Raw genomic sequence first — 15,413 nt, forward strand, 5'->3', positions numbered from 1 at the left:
GACATGATCAGAATTGTTTCATTAGATCTGCAACTATGAGCCTTGAAATAAATATAGTCATCTGTATACGTAAACACAACGTCAAGAAAAACATAAATCGTCCGATCCAGAATATAATTATTGCTCAGAATTATGAATCTCTTGTACAAAAAAATGAATAATATGTAAGTCAAACGAAATCGTAGGTAAAGACGTTAGAGATACTTACGTATACATACATATATATATATGAATTTAGATCAAGACCAGAATTACGATTCCCTTCTTTCCAGATATGAACGAAACCTTCAAAACATGAAAGTCAAAACAATCGAGGTTATGATAACCTAATCTTCAGGGTTGATACGACGATTTAGAGTGGAGGGATGCTAACCTTTTTATAGTCGAACATCGACCGCCTTCGAAGAGAAAAGGTGGAATTGAAGATAGATCGATGGATTGAAGAAGAAATTTAATAAGAATGAATCGGTAACTGATGGATTTCTGGATCAGTAGGAAGAAGATGAAAAATTCGATTGAAACCCTAGATGCCGAGACGAGAGAGCGATGAAACCAGAGAATCAAGAAACGACGCGTTTCGAATATGATTTATCAGACTGGGCTTATTTAAGTAAACACACACACCAAATATAAATATAAGCCCAACCGATTTGTAAAAAAATAAATGAAACAGTGCACTTTGAAGAATAGGACACGTGTCATCACGACATCGCACGAATTGATGACGTGGAATCCGACGTGTCACGCCCATGAGTGAGAGAAACTGTACTTTATATATAAAGATAACCATATATCTTTACAGATTTACTATGTTTATACTCACACCAAAACCCAGAAACGTCCGTGGGACAACAAACAAAGCAAAAAAACACAGACACATACATGGCCAGTTCCCATTTTGAGGAGGAAACAATAAACCTTATGTCTCAAGTGCCACACTTACTGGTTAACTAAAAAAATCGTCAAAAATTACCTTTGTCTTCAGAAACTGGTGCAACCATGAGTAGAGACATTGGAGAGCTGAGTGAGTCTGACGAGAGAGAGCCAGACTTGAGCAGAGAAGAGCCAGACTTGAGCCGAGAAGAGCCAGACTTGAGCCGAGAAGAGACAGACTTGAGCAGAGAAGAGCCAGACTTGAGAAGAGAAGAGCCAGACTTGAGAAGAGAAGAGCCAGACTTGAGCAGAGAAGAGCCAGACTTGAGCAGAGAAGAACCAAATGAGCTAGCCAGCTTGTGGAGTGGACCAGTAACCAGATCAAGACTGAGGGCACAAGAGAAGAGCCTCCAACACTTAGCCAAATCCGTAAGGCTTAAATCAGAAGAGGAGAACCAAGATAAACCAGCCTGTTGGTTTAATTTTATTTCAGTGTAATTTGATTTCATTTAAATTAAACCAATTTCGGGTAGGATTAGGATTTATTAAAAACCAATTTCGATTGGGTTTAGATTAGGAATTAGATTAAACCATCTTGGTTTATGATTAGGGTTGCTTGGGGTTTTCTATTTATCTTTCTACGCAGACTTTGTGAAAGTCATTCAACTTTTCAATCAAAAACTTTCAGCAAAGAGTTGTCTCGTTTTCTGCTTTCTATGTTCAGCTAAAGGAACATTGATCTCACCTTAGGGAAGGAATTCCTTAGTGAAAACCATCTTAGACAATACATGGTAATCTTGTGTCTCTGAGTAGCAAACCATCTCTGTCGCCATTCCATATCTTCAGAGAGACGTCCATAGTCCAGCAGAGTGCTAGTAGCCTCCACGGACAACCCTCTTTCATTCCCCTTCAAGTGATCCAGGAGCAGAAGCCATACCCAGGCTGCACCAAGTGGTATCAGAGCCACTTGAAGGTTTAGGGTTTAATGATTTTGACCTAGGAGCACGAATTATCCAGCAATCTTCAATGTCTTCTCATAAGAGGCAGGGAGATCAGGCTATACAACCAGCAACAAGGAAGAGAGTTGCAGCAAACCAGACCTTGATCTTTAGTGAACAGCAACTGGATGACCTAGCAGCCGAAATCTTCAATCAGATCATGAGAGGACGTGGCAGCAAGCAAAGGTGGGAGAGATCTGACCTAAAAACGTCCAAGGAGAGAAATTTACTTGCTTTGGATCAGTTTGGGCGCTGGTCTAGGGTTCCACCAGAGACAAGAGAGAATATCCAGCTAGTTCCTGAGCTATCAACAAGCAAGGTTTGCAAAACAGGAAAACAAACTTCTAAGCCATGCTCACAAACGGCGGAGAAGGAACCTGAGAAGGTACCTGAGATTGAATCAATCCTAAACATTCCTTTTCAAGGAGAACATTCAGTACTTCCACTGAAGCAAGAGGAGCACGTACCAGTAGCCTTGAGTGGTCATACCCTTGATCTAACCGAGGATAAAGAGGAAGAAAAACTTGATGCGGCGCTTGTAGTTCATAAGGAGTCATCTGCGATTTTGATTGAACAAGGTGGATTCATTAGATATGCTTCTGACTATTCACTGATCAGGCCTCTTGTTTGTGTGAAATTCAGTCTCATGGACCACTTAAAACTTGTCAAAGAGCTGCACAACTTCATCTTTGAACCAGGAGAAAAGCTATATGAGTTTAAGAGCAACAACAACATTCTGGTGCAAAGAGCAACAGCAAATCTGAGTTTGCACGAAACACTCATCTTCAATGAGCAGGATTTGAGGTCAAATCCTTTTAAAGGAAGAGGGGGGAGTGTGATGTTAGGAGTTTTCAAGGCTCCTAAGACAAATGTTGTAGTATAAATGATTGTCGAACCAGTTCTGAGAGATATGAAAGCACCGAGAATGCAAGTAATCACTTAATCTAAGTGCAACCAATGGTTTTTAAAAGGGTTTTTAAACTATAACTAACTAAAAGGAATAACTAAATGATACTTTCTTAACTATGGGAAAAGAGAACTCATGGATATAGGGATTAGACCTCGGGTGATCAAGTTTCGAACTAAGGATGGCAAACGTTCAATCAAACTATCAACCTTAAGCTTAGACACAATCCTAAATAAACTCTATGTCTAGATGAATGTTCATTTACTAACACAATCCAAGCATCAAATGTCTTTGGTTGAATAATATGAAAGTAATCATAACTAGCAAGTCCAATGGTTATCTTAGCACCTCTAACAACAAATGTCTTTGGCAAAGTATGCTAAAAGCTAGGACGAGTTGTCTCGGGCATTTTCTCGAACACCTTTCGGGTGAGAAATGCCTAAGGATCAACAACTGAGTGGCCAACTCAGAAGATGCATTAGGTTCACTCTGCTAGCAAGGAAATATGAATGATCTACACTAAAACATCCTACCTCTAACCTAATCACCCTTAATCTCCCTAACCCATGAATTCAAAGGGGGATTACTCACTAATCTCCATGATTCCTCTTAAACCCATGTTGGATTTCAGATTAATCATGTAGAGAAACACAAAAAAATAGATATAAGAACACAGAATTTCAATAACAAAACTAATCAATTGATTCAAGAGATGACTTTCCAAAGGTTTTTGGTGGTTTTTCTTAAGAACAAAAGATCCCCTGCCTCCTGGTGGTTTACAGAGTATTAAAACATAGGTTTAGAAAATAAAAACGTGCATCATGAAATGACCAAAAGGCCCTTGAGAAATCATAAGTTCGAGCAGAAATAAGACGCGGAGCGACCTCCGCTCGTCGCTCCGAGTAGTCGCTCCATGCTTCGGGAGCGACCTCGCTGTGTCGCTGCGAGAGGTCGCTCCGGACTCGTTCTCGCGTTTCCGAGTGATGAAAACGCGAGCGACCTCCGCTCGTCGCTCCGAGTAGTCGCTCCATGATTCGGGAGCGACCTCGCTGTGTCGCTGCGAGAGGTTGCTCCGGACTCGTTCTCGCATCTCTGGGTGATCAAAACGCGAGCGACTCTTCCCTGTCGCTCTGGTAAGGTCGCTCTGATAGGGAGATCAGAGCGACTTGACGGTGTCGCTCCGGACTGGTCGCTCCGGTAAGGTGCTCGCCCAATGATCACTTTAAACACTTCTTTTGGACTCCAATTGCACCCAAATGTCTCCAAGAACTCCATGTGGTACTCCAATACCTGATAAGGACTCATGTATGCAAAATGCAACCTAAACATGGCTAAATCCTAATCTATATGATCAAAATGCACATGGGTGAATGGATAAAACATTAGAAACATGCAAGATATCAACTCCCCCAAACTTGTTCTTTACTTGTCCACAAGTGAACTTTCTAGAACTCATAGGGAGAGAGGTTTGAAGGTGGGAGCTCATAGCCAAAAGAAACACAACTAGCAAACACGATTAGCACACTCTCTTATTACACTCTAGCTTCTCTAGGCCTATCTCAACTCCTTTTGTCCCTACACTCATCATCAAGCATCCACACATTCAAATCAACCAACTCTCACATTCATTAAGCACAAAACATCTAGTGAATTCTTGCAAATGGTCAGTCGGTCCAAGTCATTTGGGTAAGGGAAGGCTTTTATTCAAAAGGTTCGAAACATAAAATCTTTACGGTGGTTTACTCTCGAAACAAGTAGCCTTGACATTGCACATAATATATCTAAGAAAGGGACCAACTCATGCATACAATGCTCAATCTCCATTGTTCTACCCTTTTCCCAAACATACAATTACACAATTTTTCCCAAATGTCAAGCCCAACTCACATCTCTCACCAAAAGATCTCAAGAACACCTTGCACAACAAAACTCTTTTCTTTGAAATCTTATAATGATTTTTCTCAACTTCAAAACAAAACTTAGCTCTAAACAGTTTTGCTAGCCTCATTTCTTTCTTTTTTTTTTTTTTTTTTTTTTTTTATATATACTTTTTTTTTCTTTTCTTTTTTTTTTTTTTTTTTTTTTTTTCGGGGGCCAAGACTTTTCATAAACTGAGCTAGGAGTTTCTCTACTTATCCCATAAAGACTAGCCAATTAAGCACAAGAGTTCACTCTTTTCCTTCCATTTTTTCAAACTCCCAAATCAAACTTTACAACACTCACCCCCATCTATGGCTAGACAATGATGTGCCTAATCTAGCAAGAATGAAGATCAAGCATTGTCGTTCCCGATACTCTCAACATTATGCACATGTAAGACTTTCCTAAGAAGGCCTCACTCATCAAACAATGAAAGCTTAAAAGGAGGGAAAGGTTTTTTTGGGAGTGGTCTACCACTAGAGTTTGTCAAAAAAAGATTGGCATAAAAGATGTGACAACTCAAGTGTGTATAGCCATGACTCAGTACACAAGGGACCCTAAGCAAGAAGCATTAAGTTCGTTTAGTTCAAATAGGGTTGTAGTTGGCTTCAAAGAGTAGGTTTCAGCAATCAACAAGTTTCAAGAAGAGTTTTCAAGGCACGAAACATACAAGTCTTTTGAGAGGTGCATAGCTTTTCAGGTGAAACGTAGTGTTCTTTATAAGGCATTTAAAATCATTGCTCCCAGTGCAAGTGAATGCAACCTATATGCCCTAGACTCTCCTAGAAATGCAAAATGATGCAAACTAAATGAATTTGTTTTTTTTTTATATGCAAATAGGTATGCAATGCATGACTCATGAAACAACATCAAAGCAAACATGATCAAATGCTTGGTACCTCCCCCAAACTTGAGTTACACAGTCTCTGTGTTGTCAAGTAAAGAGAGAGATACCGAAATGAAAACTAATATGCAAAAAGGAAATGGTATATACAAGGGAGAGAAAGAAGTACCTCCTATGGATAGTAGGTGGGGGCTGATGCCCCAGCATCGTCGTCGTCAGGTGGGAAGGTGGTATAGTAACCACCGGATGCTGAACCGGAGCCTCCATACCATGGCTGGCTCTCAACCTCGTCAATCTCGTCCTCACTATCAGAAGAAGCGAGGGATGGGGACTTGTTACCGGAAGTGGAAGGTTGAGTGGGTGGGTTCCTCCACTTACGCTGAAGCTGCGCAGCAGTGAGGGGGAAGCCAAGAGCATCAGGCGGAGGTGGAGGCTGGGGGTTCGAGGTGTTCGCGAAAGCGAAGTCTGCTGAGCTACATCCAGCTATCCCCCCCCCTGGTTAAGACATCAGCTACTTTCTTCATGAATTTGGCTGAGGTCTTTGCCTGCTTCTTTACCGTCTTGCTTAGCGCCTTGCACTTATCCTTCAGCTTTTCTATCGTTCTGTCCTGAGCCTTGTTCCACCTCTGAAGGCGACTAATGTGGTCATGAGCATCACGAAGAGCTCCAGGGGGAAGAACTCCGTCATGTGGCTTGAAGTAGTAGCGCGGAGGTCCATAGATATGCTCAGAAGGGTCTGCAACAGGCGAGTCATGTCGCGTAGGAACACTTCTTCTCCTTGATGGAGCAGCATTAACTGGATCGAGAGGCCCGTGTTCTCCAAGAAAGTACTCCTGGGGTATGTTGAAGCTAATAGCTCCAGGTATCTCTAAACTCGTCAGGTTCCGGTTTGGAAGAACCACTTCGACTGGCTTGCCCTGCAAATAGTAGTGGTAGACGTAGTCCTTCCCATACATCCCACTAAAATAGGTAGCAATCCTCAAGTAGGTGCCATCAATGAACTTCGGTCCCACTGCGTCCTTTCCCAAGGGAACATTCAGAAATTGGAGCAGTGGTGTGATCATTCCACCTATCCCCATCTTTGGGCGCGAATCAGTGGTGTACCACGCCCAGTCTCTGTAGTGCTGGAGACGACCCACAAAGAAACTGACCATCCCGAAGGTAGCATAGATGTCGGTGCTGGGAAGGGGTAAAACTCCAGGTTGGGCGTAGGGACGGATAGCCGGACAGAGCAGTCGCATGTCTTCCTCAGTAACCGTACCAGCTTGCTTCCGTGGGTAGAATGCATGGACTAGCATCCTGTGGAGGTAACGTACGGACGGGTGTCGGATGTGTGAATTCTTGTCAGCCCCGGTAGTGTGTTTGTTTCCAGTGATCAACTTCCAAAGCTCCGTGGGAAGGTTCTCACACTTGGGTAGGGAGTGGTCTTCTAGGTCTTGGAACCCCATGACTCTCCCAATGTCCTTGAAGTTCATGTTGTATTCTCGTCCATTGACCTTGAAACTGATTTTGCCCCATCCTTGCCTCACATGCGCGGTGTCGTGGTAAGTGACCGCAAGAGAAGATAAGAACTGACAAGTGACATCCTTGTAGAAAGGATATGCCATGGTGAGGAGTTTTGGCATCTTCAAATGTCCTAGCATCTCTTCAATGTCAGATTCAAGACCTAACTCCTTCAGCAGATCAAGGTCGGCGAACCTGGTTGGAGTCCAAGTGACCTCATTCTTCAAGTGATCATACAGCTCCTCCACAGATGGAGTTTTCGCCCTATCTCGATCAACCGCAACCCCTTTGCCTTTGGACATCTTGGCTTTCTTCGTAGGTGCCTGCTCATCAGCACTCTCAGTTTCACTTTCCTCATGGATGGGAACTGCTACACTTTTCCCTGCCCTCTTCTCCTGTTCTTTCGATTTCCTTGCAGCCAAAGTCTGTTGTCGAACAGTCTTCTGCGTCCTTGAGCTAGTTGGCTCGCAGGGCAAAACTTTTCCTCTTAGTGCAAACTCTTATCTTTCAGCTTCTTGCCTCTCAGCTTCCAACTTTCCCTTTGTCTTCTTAACCATTTTCACCTGAAAAATTAAAAACTTGAAAAGGGATAAGTAGATGGAAGTGAAGAAGGGCAAGACTTTGCAAGTGAAAATTGCAAAAGTGAACTTAACAAATGAATTATCAATTTAAACTCAAGTTCAACACAATGCAACGATTCTCACTCTTGTAACACCTTAACGCATCTAGTTCACTCACAGACACACCCAATTAAGGTCAAATTCGAAAACCCCCAAATCCATGAACCCTAACTTTGCCAAAGTGCAAATTAAACTCAATTTCACCGTTTATTCGACAACCCAACTTGATAGATAAGCTTTCCCTAGTCTATTTCACCACAATCTAGCAAGAAAATGACCAAATTTCGATTTTTAAATCCTAGGGTTCATGGACCTACGAATTTGAATTTTAAAACTCAATACCTTGCTTTGGATGAAAAGAAATGGTGAATGGGTGGTGAGGAATAGGCTACAGGGGCGAAAGCTTGGATTTAGAAACAAGAACTAGTCGATTTGGGTGAGAATTGAGAAAGTTTTGGGATTTTTGGTGTGGGTGAGTTTGAGAGTTTGTGAGAGGAGGGGAGAGTGATAGAGATGGATTCGCGGGGGCTGGGGGTAGGTTTAGGGTCGTCCGGTTCGGTCTAGGGTGGTTAGGGTCGGTTTACTTGAAGTAAACCGGGGTTTAGAGTCAGAAAACTTACCTGGACCGGTTCGGGAGCGACGTGAGGGTGTCGCTGCGAGAGGTCGCTCCCGAGTCCTTCTCTCGCGTCGTGATTCGACGAAAACGCGAGCGACTCTGGAGTGTCGCTCTCGAAACCTCGCTCTGGAGCTGGAGCGACTTCGAGGTGTCGCTCTAGGACGTCGCTCCGGGCCAGTTTTTGAGCTCCGTGACGACGAAAACGCGAGCGACCTCGAGGTGTCGCTCCCGTAACGTCGCTCCCAGCTGGAGCGACTTCGAAGTGTCGCTGTGAGAGGTCGCTCCCACGCACGATTTTTGCTCTAACCTGCATCGATCAAGCACCTGCACACGATTTCTCTCTCTTTTTTTTTTTTTTTTTTCAATAAGATGAAAATGAAAATACCAATGCAATATATACAAGGATACGCATGGGACTTCCTCCCAAGTGAGCTTGTTTTAAGTCTCTAGCTTGACTTTGCCTCTTTTTGGATTAGGCCGGGGTAGGGTCAGACAGTGGAGTTGAAACCCCATCTTCCTCTGGTGCAGTAGCCATGTAGAGCTTAACCCTTTGCCCATTGACTGTGAAGTCTCTTCCATCAGTACTCCACAAAACTATTGCTCCATATGGCCTAACCTCTTTGACTTTGAAAGGACCTGACCACCTTGACTTAAGCTTTCCTGGAAATAGCTTCAGCCTAGAGTTGTAGAGAAGAACTTGATCTCCTTCTTTAAACTCTCTCTTCAGGATATTCTTGTCATGGAAAGCTTTAGTCTTCTCCTTGTAGATCCTTGAGTTCTCAAAAGCATCCATTCTTATCTCATCAAGCTCATGTAGCTGAAAAATCCTTTTCTCCTTGGCACTCTTGATGTCAAAGTTCAGCAACTTTATTGCCCATAGTGCCTTGTACTCAAGCTCCACTGGCAGATGGCAAGCTTTCCCATACACTAGGTTGAAAGGTGTGGTGCCCAGTGGTGTCTTGTACGCTGTCCTATAAGCCCAAAGTGCATCATCGAGCTTATTGGACCAATCCTTCCTTGTGATCCCCACAATCTTCTCCAAGATAGACTTGATCTCCCTGTTAGAAATCTCAACTTGGCCACTTGTTTGGGGGTGATAAGGGGTTGCCACCTTGTGCTTCACACCATTCTTCTTGAGAAGTCCCTCAAGCAGTTTGTTAATGAAGTGGGAACCTCCGTCACTGATCACAACTCTTGGGACTCCAAACCTTGGAAAGATGTTGCTCTTGAACATCTTGGTTACAACTCTAGCATCATTGGTGGGGCTTGCAATAGCTTCCACCCATTTGGAGACATAATCGACAGCCACAAGGATGTATTTGTTTCCAAAAGATGATGGAAATGGTCCCATGAAGTCAATACCCCACACATCAAACACTTCAACTTCAAGGATTGGATTCTGAGGCATCTCATTCCTCTTTGTGATGTTTCCTCTTCTTTGGCAAGAATCACACTTTGAGACAAAGTCTTGTGTATCCTTGAACATATGTGGCCACCAGAATCCAGCTTGTAATACTTTCGCAACTGTCTTGAAGGTGGCAAAGTGGCCTCCATAAGATGATCCATGACACTGTGTAAGGATCCCATCAATCTCCTCATTTGCAACCACTCTTCTATAAAGCTGATCCTTGCAGAGAATGTAGAGATAGGGTTCATCCCAGTAGTATCTCTTCACATCCTTGTAGAACTTCTTCTTGGCATAGCCCACAAGATTCAAAGGTTCTCTTCCTGTGGCTAGGTAGTTCACCAAATCAGCATACCAAGGTTCCTTCTCTTCTGTTGCCTTGACTTCTTCCAGCTTCCTACCAGTCTCACAAACTGCTATCACTGCTTCAATAGCCATGATCTGCTCCTCAGGAAGTCCTTCGTCAATAGGAATACCAGACTCTACCCTCAACCTGGACAAATGATCAGCTACACCATTCTCAACTCCGGGCTTGTCTTTAATCTCCATATCAAACTCTTGAAGCAAAAGGATCCACCTCAAAAGCCTGGGTTTTGCATCCTTCTTGGCCAAAAGGTGTCTCAAGGCAGCATGATCTGTGTAGACAATGACTTTAGACCCAACCAAGTAGCTCCTGAACTTCTCAAAGGCAAAAACAATTGCCAGCATCTCCTTCTCTGTTGTGGCATACCGTATCTGAGCATCATTGAGGGTTTGGCTGGCATAGTAGATCACATGGGTTTTGCCATCTTTCTTCTGCCCCAAAACAGCTCCCACAGCATAGTCACTAGCGTCACACATGATCTCAAAAGGGAGATCCCAATCAGGTGGCTGGACAATTGGAGCACTAATGAGTTCACCTTTCAGCTTCTTGAAAGCTTGTAGACATTCCACATCAAAACTGAAGGTGGCTTCCTTGCACAGCAGCCTGGTCAAAGGTCTAGTGATCATGGAGAAGTCCTTGATGAACCTCCTGTAGAACCCAGCATGACCAAGAAAACTCCGGATGTCTTTCACTGTCTTTGGTGGGGGCAAACCAACCATAACATCGATCTTGGCTTTATCCACTTCAATCCCCTTCTCTGAAATCTTGTGTCCCAGCACAATCCCTTCCTTGACCATGAAGTGACACTTCTCCCAATTCAGCACAAGGTTGGTGTCTTCACATCTCTGTAGGACCCTGCACAAGTTTGACAAACAAGCAGAAAACGAAGATCCGTAGACAGAGAAATCATCCATAAATACCTCCACAACATCCTCAATCAGATCAGAGAAAATTGACATCATACACCTTTGAAAGGTGGCTGGAGCATTACATAGACCAAATGGCATCCTTCGATATGCAAAGGTACCATAGGGACATGTGAATGTCGTTTTCTCTTGATCATTGGGGTGTATGGGGATTTGGAAAAATCCTGAGTACCCATCAAGAAAGCAGTAGAATGGGTGATTTGCAAGTCTCTCAAGCATCTGATCAATAAATGGTAATGGGAAATGATCCTTTCTAGATGCGGAGTTTAGTTTTCGGTAATCAATGCACATTCTATGACCTGTGATGGTTCTTGTTGGTATCAATTCATCCTTGTCATTTTTAATCACAGTGATACCACCTTTCTTTGGTACAACATGCACAGGTGATACCCATTTAGAATCTGAGATAGGGTAAATAACACCAGCATCTAAGAGTTTAAGAATCTCTTTCTTTACAACATCCTTCAGGTTAGGGTTTAACCTTCTTTGATGCTCGATAGAAGTCATTGATTCATCCTCAAGATGTATCCTATGCATGCACAAAGAGGGTGATATTCCCTTGATGTCATCCAGTGAGTAACCTATTGCCTTTCTAAATCTTTTAAGCGTTTTCAAAAGTTCAGATAGCTCAGTTTCAGTAAGTTCACTACTCACAATGACAGGATAAGTTTCATTAGGACCAAGGAATGCATACCTTACACCATGGGGTAGAGGTTTAAGCTCCACTTTAGGTGCCTCAAGCTCACTCCAGTCATTCTGCTGGGTGTCATCTTGCTGAGTGGCTGAGACTTCTTGGTGAACCATCTGAGGAAGCTCCTCGTACTGATCCTTACTGACAAACCCCTGGTGTGAATCCAGCATCTTCCCATAGGCAGTACTCTCCAGGTTCTCAATCACCACAGCCTCTCTCTCTACAGTCAAAGCATGCTGTAGAGGGTCCTCTAGTGACAACTCTTCAAGGAGTTCATCAGCAAGGGCGTCCATCTCTTCAATGTAGAACACTTGCCCTTGAACTGTTGGCCTCCTCATTACCTCCTTGATGTCAAAATGGAGAATGTGCCCTTTACCCAGATGGAGATCAATCTTGCCTTCTTTCACATTAACAATAGCTCCTGCTGTTGCTAAGAAAGGCCTTCCAAGGATTAAAGGGTCTTGAGCTTCTTCACCCATTTCAAGCACCACAAAGTCTGTAGGGATCTCATAATTTCCAACCATCACTGGGAGGTCCTCTAAGATACCCACAGGGTACTTCACTGAACGATCAGCCAATACCAGAGAAAGTCTACACTTCTTGTACTGAGTGAAGCCGAGCTTCTTAGCAACAGATAGGGGCATCAAGCTGACACTAGCTCCCAAATCGCAGAGACATCTATCAAATACCATAGGTCCAAGAGCACAAGGTAATGTGAAGCATCCTGGATCTTCTAGCTTCTTTGGAATGACAAGCCTCTGAATGATAGCACTGCACTCATGAGTGAGAATCACCATGCCCTCCATCTCTTTCTTCTTTGCAGCTACAACATCTTTCAGGAACTTGCTGTATTGAGGAATCAGCATGAAAGCATCAATAATGGGCATTGTGATCTGGACTTCACTCATTTGCTTTTCAAATAGAGCTTGGTACTTCTCTAGCAGCTGCCTCTTGAATCGACCTGGGAATGGGAGCTTGGGCTCATAGGCAGGAGGAACAAAAGAACTTTCACTGGCAGGAGTGACAACTTCACCATCCTTAACTGTTTTCTTCTCTTCTCCAACCTTTCCTTTTCCTTTGGCTTCCACTATCTTCTCTAAGATCTCGTCATTGATCTTCTCATCAACAATCACCACTTCATCATCTATGTTGATGGCAACCCCCTCACTTTGTTTCTCAGCATCCTTGGTGAGAGTTCTCTGAGGTAACTCCTTACCACTCCTGAGAGTGATAGCTTTCATGGTTTCCTTTGGGTTTTGCTCAGATTTTCCAGGTAGAGAACCTTGTTGGCGATTTTGTTGAGTGTTCATGGCAGCAAACTGGTTCTCCAAAGCTCTGAACTTGTTGTTGAGCTCATTGTAGCTCCCATCAATCTTTGAGTGAAGGTTCTTCAACTCATAGCCAACATGCTTCTCACTTCTTGTTTGAGACTCCAGGATTTGTTTCAGTAGAGCTTCAGTGGTGTTGACCTGAGGAGTTGAGGTAGAGGGATTAGATTGCTGTTGGGAAGAATGGTTGCCCTTGTTGTTGAAACCAGGAGGAGGGTTTTGCTGAGGTTGATAGCTGCCTTGCTGATTATTCCGAGGCTGATAACCACTCTGTTGGTTGTTGGAATAGGATTTCTGTTGGTAGTTGTTGTACTGAAAGTTGGGCTCTTTCTTGTACCAGCTACCATTGTTGTTGATGAAACACAGCTCTTCCTGACCTTCCAAACCCTCAACTTCATGGACAACAACTGGTGTCTCTTGGCTTGGGTTGCCAACAAAGTGCAGCTGCTCTTGGGTAGCTTTGTCAGCAATGAGGATGTCTATCTTATCTTGTAGAGCCTTCAACTCCTTCCTCGTCTGCTTATCATCTGTTCTACTACCTCTGTCGTGGTCTCCACTGTAGACTGCATCACTTTTAACCATGTTGTCAACCAGCTCCTCTGCATCCTCCTCAGTTCTCCCCAAGAAGAACCCATTGCTAGCTGTATCCAGTCTGGCCCTGTACTTAGGAAGAGCACCACGGTAGAATGTGCTCAGCAAACTCTCCTTAGAGAAACCATGGTGTGGGCATTGAGCTTGGTAGCCCTTGAATCTCTCCCAGGCTTCACTGAATCCTTCCAAGCCCTTCTGTTGAAAGCTGGAAATCTCATTTCTCAGCTTAGCAGTTCTTGAAGTAGAGAAGAACTTCTCCAAGAATGCTCTCTTGCAATCATCCCAAGTGGTGATAGAGTCGCTGGGTAGAGACTTCTCCCACTGACGTGCCTTATCCCCCAAAGAGAAAGGGAATAGCTTGAGCTTTAAGGCATCTTCGGACACACCATTGGTTTTTGACAACCCACAGTAGCTGTCGAACCTGTCCAAGTGATCAAATGGATCCTCTAGAGCCAAGCCATGATACTTGTTGTTCTCGATCACGTTGAGGAGTCCTGATTTGATCTCAAAGTTGTTGGCTGCCACAGCGGGTGCTCGGATTCCCAATCTATGACCATGAATGTTGGGGCGATCGTAAGTGCCAATGGGTCGAGCTGCTCGCTGTTGGTTAGCTGGAGCATTGTTATTAGCGCCATTGACGCCTGCATCATGCTGATGAACGTCTCCCATATCAGTGTTCAGTCTTTGCAGTTGAGCCTGTTGCTCTTCTTCTCTTTTCTTTCTAGCACACTCTCTCTCTAAAGCTCTGATGTCTGCAGCTCGTGGAACTAGGTTTGATGGACCGTTGCTCCGCAAGTTCATACACCTGTAGAATAAGAGGAGGTGAAAAAGAGTCAGTAACAAAAGAAAATAAAAATGACTTAGTCTCAAGCAATTGACTAAATCTCAATGTTTAAATCTACTCAGAATTTGGCAACGACGCCAATTTGATGTTAGGAGTTTTCAAGGCTCCTAAGACAAATGTTGTAGTATAAATGATTGTCGAACCAGTTCTGAGAGATATGAAAGCACCGAGAATGCAAGTAATCACTTAATCTAAGTGCAACCAATGGTTTTTAAAAGGGTTTTTAAACTATAACTAACTAAAAGGAATAACTAAATGATATTTTCTTAACTATTGGAAAAGAGAACTCATGGATATAGGGATTAGACCTCGGGTGATCAAGTTTCGAACTAAGGATGGCAAACGATCAATCAAACTATCAACCTTAAGCTTAGACACAATCCTAAACAAACTCTATGTCTAGATGAATGTTCATTTACTAACACAATCCAAGCATCAAATGTCTTTGGTTGAATAATATGAAAGTAATCATAACTAGCAAGTCCAATGGCTATCTTAGCACCTCTAACAACAAATGTCTTTGGCAAAGTATGCTAAAAGCTAGGAAGAGTTGTCTCGGGCATTTCCTCGAACACCTTTCGGGTGAGAAATGCCTAAGGATCAACAACTGAGTGGCCAACTCAGAAGATGCATTAGGTTCACTCTGCTAGCAAGGAAATATGAATGATCTACACTAAAACATCCTAGCTCTAACCTAATCACCCTTAATCTCCCTAACCCATGAATTCAAAGGGGGATTACTCACTAATCTCCATGATTCCTCTTAAACCCATGTTGGATTTCAGATTAATCATGTAGAGAAACACAAAAAAATAGATATAAGAACACAGAATTTCAATAACAAAACTGATCAATTGATTCAAGAGATGACTTTCCAAAGGTTTTTGGTGGTTTTTCTTAAGAACAAAAGATCCCCTGCCTCCTGGTGGTTTACAGAGTATTAAAACATAGGTTTAGAAAATAAAAACGTGCATCATGATATG

At 43.2% G+C, this 15,413-nt stretch overlaps 1 non-coding gene across 1 annotated transcript; it reads left to right on the forward strand.

The window, feature by feature from the left end:
- Nucleotides 1-13,707: 13,707 nt before the first annotated feature.
- LOC125588049 lies at nt 13,708-13,814 on the forward strand. The gene has a single exon (XR_007324445.1). It is a non-coding gene; the product is annotated as a small nucleolar RNA R71 (small nucleolar RNA).
- The last annotated feature ends 1,599 nt before the right edge of the window (nt 13,815-15,413 follow it).

Source organism: Brassica napus, chromosome C5 (assembly GCF_020379485.1).
Source record: "Brassica napus cultivar Da-Ae chromosome C5, Da-Ae, whole genome shotgun sequence".
NCBI classification, from domain to species: Eukaryota; Viridiplantae; Streptophyta; class Magnoliopsida; order Brassicales; family Brassicaceae; genus Brassica; species Brassica napus.